The sequence below is a fragment of the Phascolarctos cinereus genome, unplaced genomic scaffold (genome assembly GCF_003287225.1).
Source record: "Phascolarctos cinereus isolate Bilbo 61053 unplaced genomic scaffold, phaCin_HiC Scaffold_9;HRSCAF=440, whole genome shotgun sequence".
NCBI classification, from domain to species: domain Eukaryota; kingdom Metazoa; phylum Chordata; class Mammalia; order Diprotodontia; family Phascolarctidae; genus Phascolarctos; species Phascolarctos cinereus.
The window spans coordinates 127949078-127962433 of NW_027556402.1; positions in this window are offsets into that span (position 1 = coordinate 127949078).

Sequence of the window (13356 nt, forward strand, 5' to 3'; positions counted from 1 at the left end):
TGTGTGTATACATATACATATATACATACATATATATATATATATACATATATACATATATATATATATATATATATATATATTTCATTTGTGTGGATGCTCTGAATTTTAGCAAATAACATTCCTGGAAATTTTCATTTTGGGATTTCTTTTAGTCAATGATACATTTTAATTTTTTTCATTTTTACATGGTCCTTTTATTCTAATTTGCCTGGGCACTTCTCTTCAACAATTTGTTAAAATATGAAACAAAATTATGGGGTTTTTTATGGTCATTAATTTGGGGTAATAATATATGCGTGCATGCATGCTATTTCTCCTTGATCTGTTCTCCAAATCATTTTTTAAATGTAACAAGCTGGTTTTTTTTCCTCATTCTTTTGACTTCACTTTGTTCATTAAGTTTCATGGAATCTGTCTCATGGAATCATGAATTTCTCTGTAGTCCATTATGATTTTTGGTAAGTTTGTTACTAGCATAAGATTAAAGTTTTGTACTTCTTCTGTTACTCTGTTAATCTTTTCCCCTGTAATTTTCTCTTCCATAGATTTTATTATATTATGTGTGTGTGTGTATACACACACGTGTATATATATATATATATATATATATACATATATATACATACATACATAAAAGTATATACACACTTGCAGCATTTCTTTGAAGAATTGTAATTGTTCTTGTGGGAAAGGTACTTTTTTTTGAGGTTTTAATTGTAAGTGTTTTTTGAATTATTCTCTTCTTACAGGCTTGTGCTTCAGCCATTCCTTCCATTATATCTCTTCTTTTTTTTCCAGTGTGACAATAACATTGCATTATTACATCCATATAATATTGCTCCAGCCTTTCTCCAGTTGGTAGAGAATCATTTTGTTACTGAATTTCACTACAAGCAAGAGGGCTAAAGACAAATCATGCTACCAACTTTTTTTTTCAGGCAATTGGGGTTAAGTGACTTGTCCAGGGTCACACAGCTAGTAAGTGTCAAGTGTTTGGTCTGAGGGTGGATATGAACTCAGGTCCTCCTAACTCCAGGGCCAGTGCTCTATCCACTGTACCATCTAGCTGCCCCTTCCCTATCAACCTTTCACAGAGATTAAAGATCCAATATGAAATAATGAGACAGAAATTTCTTTTTTCTGGATATGGCAAATAATTGACTTTGCCTACTAAGTTTGTGTTCAACAATCATAAATTGAGGTTTAGCAGTGGACTTGAAAGATCAGCCTTGAAAACTGAGATGTCCAGAGCCTTTAGTCCCCAAAGTTTGGTGAAAAACAAAACAAAAATATGGCTAGGCTATGCAAATTACTTGACTTTAAAGGATTTCCCTTCAGACTTTTACCTAATAATCTAAATGAATATTTTTCTTAAATGAAAGAAGTTTGTAAACATACCATATATGAGATATTTAATACAAATGGAATTTTCTAAAAACAAGAAATGGTACTCTTGAGCTTTGTACATTGAAATTTAAATGATAAAATGCTTTAGAAAAGTGTTTATTCAAAAAGACCACAGTATGTTTCCTTGTGTTAGATAGAATACACTTAAACTTTGAGATGCTATATAATTTCGTTTATTCCATTTTGACAAAGGTACAGCGAAAGTTTCTATATGCCTTGCCCTGGCATTTTCCATATTTCCTGAATGACTTTGGAAGAACTGTTTTGGTCATTTGTCAGCATCCTTATCCCAAGAGCTCACACTTCATTTTATACCTGATGAGCATAATATCTGCATGCTTAATTCATCAGTGGCAAGAGCAGATTGGTTTCAGAAAGTAAAAAAAAAAAATTAATAGCACAGAAAAAAAGTGCTTTCCAATCCCTGGCCACTGAAATCAATAAAGTGACCAATTTGAAAGCTGAGCTGTTTTATTACAGAGTAATAAAGTTTAGTTAGAATTTAGTCAACCACATTAGAGCTCAGGGACACCACCACTTCTAGGCACAGGCACAGACGTTGTTCTCTGACTAACCCAATTGCTCTCTAGACAGGAATATCTTTCTCCCCATTCCTTTTGAATATTTAGAGATTTGAACCTTAGAAGAGTTCTCTCTTTTTATACTCCTTGCGTAATTAGGTCCCACCTCTTAGCATTTGATTTTTGTAAAGAATTCTGACAAAAAAATTTATTCTAGTAGGCAGTTTCTTAAAAGAACCATAAACATCATTAGAATTGTGAAGTCAATTCTATTAGGTCAGCTCAAAGAAATTTCAGTTTATTAGCATCACAGGCATAAATTACCAATAATTGCTGATGACAGAACAAATTATTAAATTTAGCCCTGAACCAGCAGGCAGAAATGCCATGCTTTTGCTTATTCTGCAACAACACCCAATACGTTTAGCATCAAGTCCAACCAAACTTTATTGCTCAGGTGATTTCCTCCCATGGCAATACAAAAGCTAGGAATATTTTAAAAAGAGAAATTTTTCTAAGCAAAAATTTCAAGTGCTTACATATGATTACTAGTTACAAATGGTGTGTGGCAAAAAAGTTTTCAGGGCATCCATTTCTACCAAGGAAGCTGCAATCAACCTTCCTAACTGACCTCATCATGGGTATTGGGAAAACATGACAAAATAGAAATTTGATTTGCTTCAGTTCAATTCCATTCAACAAATATTTATGAAGTTCCCACTACATGCAAAAGTCTGAGGATACACAAATTTTAAGAAAATAAAAAGAAAAGCATAATGGAGGGAAGGAGGGGAAGAGGGTAAAATGAGAGGGAAGAGGAGGATAGCAGGACAGGGGATAGGAGTTAAAGGGAAAAGATAAGAGAGGAGAGGAGAAGAGATGGAAAGGTAAGTGAGGAGAGGAGAGGACGATGGGTGTTGCCTCACTCAAAATGAGAACCTGAAAAGACTTAACTTAAAAGGACCAAGGTCTCCTACTGCATCCTGGGCCATCTCTAGTCATCCTGATACACATCTGGCCACTGGACCCAGGAGAAAATGAGGCAGATGACTTTGCACAGTCCTCCCTCACTCAAATCAAAGTCAATTGCAAGTCATGTCAGCATCTCCCTGATGTCATAGTCCTCTTCAAGAACAAAGGAAAAGCCACAATCTGTGCGTAGTCCAAGATGCCTGAATGGGAACCTAGCTGGTCAGTTCAATTTGGGCAACTCAGTTCATCTTCTTTCCTCTCCTCTGTTCTCCTCTCTTCTGTTCTGCTCTCTTCTCCTCTCCTCTCCTCTCCCCTTACCTGAGGGTGTTTTTCCCAAGAAAAGGTAAAATTTTGATGGCCAAAAGCTTGGGGTTTACTGACTAGAGTTCTTTAGCAAAGACCTAAAAATAATTCATTCTGGATCTCTTCAATTGGACAACAATAGATGCCTGCCCAAGCACCACTTAATGGTTATTTTTCAGTCCTCCTGGCTCAGAGTAAATATAAATAGTAAGTTTTTCTTTAGCAACCCTGAGGGTCTTCCCCTCCCAGTTTGATTTTTTTTTTAAGTTAAAGGGGTCATCCCTTGACTCACTTCTTAAAGAGACTAGAAGATGAAATATCATAGGTAATGGCTAGTGGGCCCATTTAACTGTGAAGAAGAGTGTGTGAATGAGGGGAATGAAATAAAAATAATGGAAAGAGGATTAATTTGCCTACAAATAGACTGCAGTTATCCCTTCCACATCACAGGAGTCAGGGTCATGGTGCCCTCAAGATCTGGAAAATCCATGTAAAAATTTTTGGCCTCCCTTCATATTAGAGAAGTCTGATTTTCCTTTTCTTTTGTGGGGTGTTTACAGCACCTTATTTGGCTTAAATATTTGGTCACAGGCTCCGTGTCATCTGCTGGACTTCATATGGTGTCTGCAGCTTGCACAAAACTCCCCTCAAAATTCCCATTGAATGTCTCGTGCCAGTATGTGATATATTAAAACCATGATCAGAAAAGTCATGATGTGGAAGGGATAACTATAGTTCTTTTGGGAAACAGAGGGATGCATCCAATAATTAAATATCACATCATTGCTTACTAATTTGTAAATTGAAAATAGAATGCAGAACTAGACTCTTATTATGACGCTGTAGGAAGGATAACAGTTCATAGTTATATCACATTCATGGTGACCGTTATTAACTCAAGTGTACCAAAAGAAGGAAACTGAAGCTCTGAGAGTGGAAGTTATTTGCACACACCAGATAAATCTATAAGGTACGAATGGAACCCAAGTCTCCTAACTGTACATCTGGGGCTCTAGTCACTATAATATTCTAGTTCCAAAATTAAAAAATTAAAAAAGATGTCAGTATAAGAAATTTAGCATGTCATAGTAAATGACAAGAAGTACTTGGAGACAAGAATGATGGAGCTCAAATTCCACTTCTAACCCTTGTGATCTCTTTTGCAATGCACAAGTCAACTATCATCTCTTAGCCTTGGCTTCCTAATCTATAAAATGGAGATAATCATGTCTCTGGAACTTCCATCACAGAGGTATTAAACTCAAATGAAAAAAAGTACATTTCAAACTTTAAAATGCTATGTCAGTTATCTACATAGAAATAATGTGTAGGTAGTACAATAATTTGTACGGTGATAAAGACTAGTCTTTCAAATTTATTGGTATAGAGAAATACTCAGGAAAAAAATTTCTTTTACAAATGCTATTTGGCAGCAGCAACTCTGCAATTCCAATGTTAGAGTTTTTAGAGAGCCAAAAGGCGAAATGACTTCCCCAAAGTATGGCCAGAGGTGAGATTTGAAACCAGGTCTTTGAAGCTACAAGGTCAGCTCACTATACCACACTATCTCTCTGTGACAATTTGTGCTTGTTACCCATCTCTCTCTCCCTCTCTCTGGTCACTTGGAAATCTGCAATAGGTGATGGCATCAGTTGAGAAAATAACAAATCAGTCTAAAAACATGCATACAGCTGCCATATACACTAACAACCAATATTTGTACATCAGGTTCAAACGCCTTTAATAAACAAAAGCAATAAGATAAAAAGATAGTAGAATTTCCATTGGAACTAACCCTTACCCCTTCCCCACAAATGAACCCATTCTTCACCACATCACCCCAAAAGCAACTTATTCAATTTTAACTTGAACACATTCAGGATGACCATGGAATTCCTTTAGTATTGGTCACTATAATTTCATAACTAATTGTATTTACATATTTACATAAGTATGTATGTATGTATGTATGTATGTATGTATTCAAAATATTTTTTCAGATACCCTGTTTCCTAGAGCTAAAGAAGCAAGCAGGCTGTGTCCTGAGCTTGGTATAATAATCATCCTTTTCACTCTGGATAATCTCACTCAATGGCAAAATGTATTGCTTTGACCAGCCAGATGTTCACTGAGGGTTTTCTCCCCTATTCCTCAGGGATCTGAAAGCCAATATCCATCACATCTCTGACATGCTTACAATCCCTGTTCCTTGTACTCCTATTCCCATCACAAAACTATGGCTGTATTGCCCAGAGAATAATGAAAACCCTCAACAGTTCAGACAATCAACTTAAGAATTTTTCCCACAGGACCCGGAAATGCCTGTATTGTCCACACATGAGCCTCCTGTGGAAATGGCTAAGAATGATTGTGTCATAGTGCCTTGCCCCAGCATGTTAAGCCCTCCTTCTCATGAGGGAGAGCTTCTGTTTACAAACATAATTTTACTCATGCTGAAATGTATTAAACTTATATCCTGACTGTCTTCTTGTTTCTGGCCTTCTTTGTGCAGTCTTGGCCACTGACAGCTCAGAGGTCAGGTCCACTGAGGTTGATAATAAGTAGATATAGATATAGATATAGATATAGATATAGATATAGATATAGATATAGATAGATATATAGGTATAGAAATAAATGTAGATATAGTCAATATAATACAGTCTATATATACACACACATATACATGCTCATGCATATAAACATATATATATATAACAAAATAAAATTTTACATGTTTGAGTCAATATAAATATTATATGTGTAATACAATATAAATATATATGACACAATATAAAATATATATGATACAATGTTTTATATATATTAAATGCATATGCAATATTATATTTAAAGAAAAATCATGAATGTCACATTCATACTGGATGCTAACCCTATGGTAGATGTTCATAAACTTCAGTCTCCTCAATCCATTTTTTAAAATGGCTTTTGAGCCATTTAAAAATGCTTTTGAAGTTTTCAAAATAGGAATGACAATTTGAGAAATTAATGAGTAATTAATATAGCTGTACTTACCTGAGAATTCTCTTTTTTAGAATGAATATCTGTATGAAAATTGTTTTATGAAAAATTAATTTATGATTTCTAACTTTAGATAGGTTGTAGTTTTTACCTTTCAGAAATGACTTTATTTTGATTATTATAATTAATTTTATATTACATTCCAAATCAAAAACTTCTGGTGATAATTATAACTTTGTTAAAGGCATAATAATGCTTCTCAAATTATTTCATTCTAACAACTTCTAGCCCATTCTTGCCCACAGGAATAGATTATAAAACTATAAGATTAAGTTCTTTGACTCAACAAAGATTTAGGAAAGAAAAATTTTGAGAGTTCAAAATTATTAAAATAAAAGTAATGTTAATTATTCCTATTATAGATATTTAAAGTATAAAATGACAAAAATATTGACGCAGTAGTAAGATGTTCTGGAAATGTAAAAAAAATCTTATAATTAACACAAGAAATAATAAAAGCATCCACTCTGTAAAACAATTTAAATTAATTTTGAATTATTTCATCTGGGAAACATACAATCTAGTTATTCTTTACAGAAATACAATTGTCCCATTTTGCATTGATTTGGAAATTATTTTTCTAAAATAATGTAATAAGCATAATTTCTTCAAAAGAGCTGAATATAATAATGCATAGTGTCATTTGGTTTAGGCACAGGAATGCTGGAATACAAGTTTGTGAACTCACGCTTTTTCACTTATTATTGAAGATTTCTTGCTTGCTTGCTTCCTTCTTTCTTTCTTTCCTTCCCTCCTTCCTTCCTCTCTGACCTAAGAACTATAATATTCCTAGGAATTTTCATTTTGGGATATCTTTCAGCAGTTAATCAGTGGATGTTTTCAATTTCTATTTTGCCATCTTGTTCTAGGATTTCAGGCATGGTTTTCTTGATAATTCTTTGAAATATGATGTCTATTTTTTTATCAAGATTTTCAGGAACTACAACAATTCTTAAATTATCTCTCCTTGACTTATTTTCCAAGCATTTTTTCCCAATAAGATATATCACATTTTCTATCTTTTCAGATTGGCTAACATGACCAAGAAGAAAAGAAAAGAAAAGAAGTGCTGGAGGGGATGTGGGAAAACCATAACACTAACGCATTGTTGGTGGAGTTGTGAACTGATCCAAACATCCTGGAGAGTAATTTGGGACTATGCCCAAAGGACTATAAAACTTCATATCTTTTCACCCAGAAATACTACCAGTAGATCTCTATCCTAAAGAGATATAAGAGAGAGAGAGTGAGAGAGAGAGAGAGAGAGAGAGAGAGAGAGAGAGAGAGAGAGAGAGAAGAAGAACCAATTTATACAAAAATATCTATAGCAGTTCTTTTTGTGGTGGCTAAGAATTAGAGACTGAGGGGATGCCCATAAACTGGAAGATGGCTGAACAAATTGTGGTATGCAATTGCAATGGAATATTATTCTGCTATAAAAAAAAAATGACAAGCAGAATGATTTCATTAAAACCTGGAAAGACTTACATGGAGTGATACAATGTGAAGTGAGCAGAACAAGAACACTGTACACAGTAACAGTAATATTATTCAATGAAGAACTGTGAATGACTTAGCTATTCTCAACAATACAATGATCCAAAAAAATCCCAAAGGATTTATGATGACAAAATGCTAACTCCAGAGAAAAAAACCTGTTATCTGAATACATATTGAAGCATACTATTACTCTTTCTTTTCTTTTCCCTTCTTTCTCTCTTTCTTTTTCTTTCTCTCTCTTTCTTTTTTCTCTTTCTTCCTTTCTTCCTTCCTTCCTTCTTTCTTTCTTTCTTTCTTTCTTTCTTTCTTTCTTTCTTTCTTTCTTTCTTTCTTTCTTTCTTTCTTTCTTTCTTTCTTTCTTTCTTTTCCTTTCTTTCTCTCTTTCTTTCTGTCTTTGTGTGTCTTCTTGCACAAACTAACTAATATGGAAATGCTTTACATGATTGTAAATGCATAACTTATACCAGTGTTTACTGTCTCAAGGAGGGGGAGAAGGGAGGGAGGGAAGGATAGAATTTGAAACTCAAAATGTAAAAAAAATGTTAAAATTTCTTTTTTTCTTTAGATGTAATTGGGGAAAAAATTAAAATATTATTTAAAAACTAAAGTTTTTTTTTTTCCAAAGAGAATGTTGTGAGAGTTCAGCTGTGTCCTGACCTATACTCTGCCACCTTGGCCAATTTATCAGTTTTCAATCTGTATTCACTTTGAATGATTCCAACTATTTACTTTCTTTAATCAAGGAACAGAAGCATAAGAATCATAAGATTTAAGTGTAGAAAAGAACTTGTAGATTCTCTTTCCCCATCATAACCCCCTTCTTCTACTGATGAGAAACCTAAGATCCAGAGGAGGTTACTTGCTTAATTCTAATTTTTAAGGAATTATTTTCTTCAATTAGTTTTTGTACCTCCTTTTCCATTTGTCCAGTTTTACTTTTTTTTTTTCCCCATGTTGGCCAATGTGGCGATATATTTTGCTTTACTGTATTTATTCGCTACAAAGGGGGATGTCAGTGTGGGCAGGAAATAGTGAGACATAACAGAGATACCTGAAAAAAAAAACCATCAGCAAAACGAAAACAACAACAATGACAAAAAACAAAGAAAACAAAAACAAAAACAAAACAGCAACAATAACAACCAGACAAAACTAAAACAAAAAGCGCAGGAAGCAAAGTAGTACAATTTTGTAACTAAGGGTTAAATCTATTAGCGATGTAATGTACATATTTATGTAAATATAATGTACAAAGTTATGTAAATGTAATTTGCATAGCTAGGTGGGGGGGGACACTTTTAGCTAGGTGGTGCAATGGAGAGTGTGCTGGGCCTAGAGTCAAAAAGACTCATATTTGTGAGTTCAAATCCGGCCTCAGACACTTACCAGTTGTGTGATCCTGGCAAGTCATCCAACCCTGTCTGCCCCAGTTCCTCATCTGTAAAAAATGAGCTGGGAAAGGAAATGGCAAATCACTCCAGTATCTTTGCCAAGAAAATCCCAAACTGGGTCATGAAGAATCAGACATAACTGAACAATACCTTTTTAAAGCAATCTATATGTAATAGAAGTTTATGGTTTCACATACAATCTTTATTGTTGTTCTTTGTATGATGGAATATTTCTGTTTGTTGATGATTTTTAAGTGCTTAATAAATAGATGCTGCTCATATGAAATACCACCTTTTGTGGCAAAATCTTTGCAGAGGTGGAGAACCTACAGCCTCAAGGCCATGTGTTTGGGTCCTATCCGAGTTTAGATTCAGTCAAAGGGCCTCACTTGAGTACCTAGAGGACCACGTGTGGCCTTGAGGCCACAGGTTCCCCACCTCTACTTTAAGGTCTTCTAAAGGACCATCTACCACTTAAATGTCCTTTATGCCATTGCTGCGCAACTCTTTCCCTGGAGATGTGAGAAGCCTGGAAGAAGCAGAACTAGAGGATGATGATAAAAACAGAAACAGATAGAAAAAATATATACCAAACAATGCAGTACCACTCTTAAGGAGTGAGAAAATATGGCAGGTGAATAGAGGCCAGAAATCCCAGGCTTTGAATTTTCCCTTTGGAAAGACCAAGACTTAGACGTCAACAATTTGGTCTGTAGGGAAGGTCATGTCAAATGTTTGCAGTTCTCAGTGGATCCCTCAACGTATAGTGGTAAATACAAGTAGGAGAAGTGCCAGGAACAAAAGTTTAACAGCCCTGATAATGACACTTCAGACAGAGCTAGTGATCCTCACAGTGGATCAGGGGCATCTATAGCAAGGTGGCTGAGAGGTCATTACCTTCTTATGTTAACTCTGTCCTGGAGCCAGGGTCAGTAAATATCGAAATACTGAAACTTTAATGTGCATGACCCCACTCAGTGTTCCCAAGGCCAAGTACCAACACATTCCCTTCCTGTTAGCCTCACTGGGCCAGATATCAAATCTTTATCCCCTTAGAAGCCTCTGCTGAGGAGCTATTCCCCCTTTCTGACATAAGACACAAGATGTTCTGGAATTTGTGATGCCTCAGAGCTGCTATTTGTTTTTTTAGTCCTATTGGACAAGGCTGTCCTGCAATGGTAGTGGCAATCCCTGGCTATGGATGGATGGATCTTTCATTGCTCTGACTTATTTGATATTTCCATTGACTTCAACAGCTTAAGGAACTGGGACTGTGTGATGATATTTAATGGAAGGGCTTTCTCAAAGGACTATAAGGAACTGGGGTGCTGTGCACGTCAAAGAGCAGCAGCAATGGTGATGCCAGAATGGCTGGAATAGTCTTCCTAAAGAATGGATGGAGACAAATGAACCTCCAAACATATCCACAAACCAAAAAGGATGCAAGCCAAGCAGGAGAAAGGACAAGAGCTCTCTAAATCACTGTGAATAGAAGTATAGAAGAATAGAAGGAGAAGAAGTGTCTCTGGCCAGCCAATTCTACGTTAAAAAAAAGCCATTTTCTTCAGTGGACTTTTTTTTCCATTTGTCCAATTCTGTTTTTTTAAGTTGTTTTCTTCCATCAGTTTTTGTGCTTCCTTTCCCAAGCTGTTGACTTCTTTTTCATAATTCTCCTGAATAACTGTTATTTCTTTTCCCAATTTTCTTCTACTTCTCTTACTTGATTTTTAAGATCCTTTCTGAGCTTTTCCAAGAGGACACTTTTTGGTTTTGAGAACAATTCATATCACCTTTTCAGGCTTCATATGTAGACATTTTGACCTTGTCCTGTTCTGACTTTGTGTTTTGATCTTTCCTGTCTCCATAATAGCTTTCTATGGCCACAGCTCTTTTGTTTCTTACTCATTTGTAAGCCTATTTCACGACTTTTAAAGTTGAGCTCTGCTCCTGGGGCACAAAGTGTACTATCCCAAACTTCTTTTGCAGGGAGTCAGGGACCAGGTCACTGGCTTTCCATGCTGGGGCCTCAGGTGGCTTGCCCACTGCACTGGGAGTACTTCGGCCTAGTTCATCCTGTTGTGCCAGGGTTCCAGGTCTTTCAATTTGCCTTCTGCACAAGGGCTGGAGGCCTCACTGCTGGCTTGCTAAAGCAGGACCAAGGGGTCTCAGTTGCTAATTTGTGCTGCAGCTTGGTCTCCTGCTGACTTCCCCAGACACTGCGTGCACTGGTCTGTGCTCTCCATTTACCCAAAATGTGTTAGACCTTTCCTGAAGTCATTCTAAGTTATCTTAGGCTGGAAAATTGTTTCATTCCAACTTTTTGTGGGTTCTGTCACTCTAGAATTTGTTTAGAGGCTTGATTTAATGTTGTTTACAAGGGAAACTGGGGAAAGCTCAGGCAACTTCTGGCTTCTCTTTGCTATCTTGGCTATACATTCCCCTGCCCCCACCAGAGAAATTTAAATGACTCATGTAAAATCATACAAATGAAAAGAAGAACAATTCATGATCCTATCCTGGGCTTCTTACTCCAAAGCCAGTATGCTTAAAAGAGGTGGTATAGTACAATGGAGAGAATGATAGACCTACAGGAAAGAGGGACAGGCTTGATTTCCAATTTTCTGGGCAAAATATTCAACATCTCTGCGGCCCATCTTTATCTGCAAAATGTCAAATAGTAATAGCTATAATACCTATGGCACATAGTTTCTCAAAGAATCAAATGAGATAATAAATACAAAGAACTTACTAAACTTTAGAATTTCATAATAATGATAATTTATCAATTTGCAATGGACTTTACATGTATCACAATGCAATTTTACCCAAAGGTCTACAAAAATGCCTGTCCTTTATATATTAACTGCAACAACTACATTTACCACTTAATTCATTCTGCCTTATTCTTGTTTTTTTTTAATCTAACATGTTAACATGACTTAAAATATTAATATGTTAAATTGCTATTGTTTTTACAAGGAGCTCCATAAAGGAGAGAATGGTTTTAGGTTGCAATCAATGCTAAAATATGAATTAGTATAATAAAAATGGTATTTTTATTAATTTCATGATGATAAATAGTAAATGTCTCAAAATTTCTTCTATTACCTAAAAACAGTTTACTCCCCAATCTTCTTACTTCCACATTCCTGACATCCCCTTGTCTTTGCTTGTTTAATAAAAGAACACCTAGATATAAAGAATGAAAATTTTAAAAATAACCTCTTAAATGATTTTTATATGACTCACCAAGCCAATTTCAATAAAATAAATATTGAATCCAATCTAAATGATATTTTTTAAAAACCTGTCAAATATAAAGCACAATGTTAGGTGCTGGGGAGACAAATAAAAAAAAAAATCAATCCCTGACCTCAAGGAGATTGTAGCCTACTGAGTTACAAAGGTCAACACAATATATAAATATAAGTAAATATAAAATAATTTGAGGTGGACAAGAACACTAACAGCTAGAGTGAGACTTTCTGAAGATGGTTGCATATGAGCTAATCCTTAAAAGAAAACAGGAATTCAAAGAGAAGGAGCTGATTACTTCACTTTACATTACTTTGTACAGTCTTTCCAAATTAACTGTTTCCTTATATCTTACAACACAGGATGATTCTATCACATTCATATACCATAATTTTTCCAGCTATTCCCCAACTGATGGCATCCTGTAAGTTTCCAGATTGTTATCACTACAAAAGTGTTCCTATAAATATCTTTTGTAAATATAGGAACTTTTCCTCTTTATTTCATCTCTTTTGAGTATAGGTAGGCTTGTATGAATAGAAGCATAATGAAGCAAACAGAACCAGAGGAACAAGTATAAGATCAATATAATATAATATATATATATATATTATATATATATATATATATATATATATATATTATTATTTAATGAAGACTTGTATCAACTGACAAAGAATGAAATGCACAGAACCAGGAGAGTAATTTATATCACAACAATGACATTGTAGAGACAAAGAACTCTGAAAGCTTTAAGAAATCTGATCAACATAACAACCATCTGTGATTCCAGAAGATCAATATGAAATATTTTATCCACTTCCTGTCAGAAAGATGATAAATTAAGCATAAATAATGAAACATTTTTTTCACATGGCTGATGAGAGAATTTATTTTACATTATTATCCATGGTTCTTAAAAGGAATTTATTTTTCTTCCTCCAAGGGATAGTACATCAGGA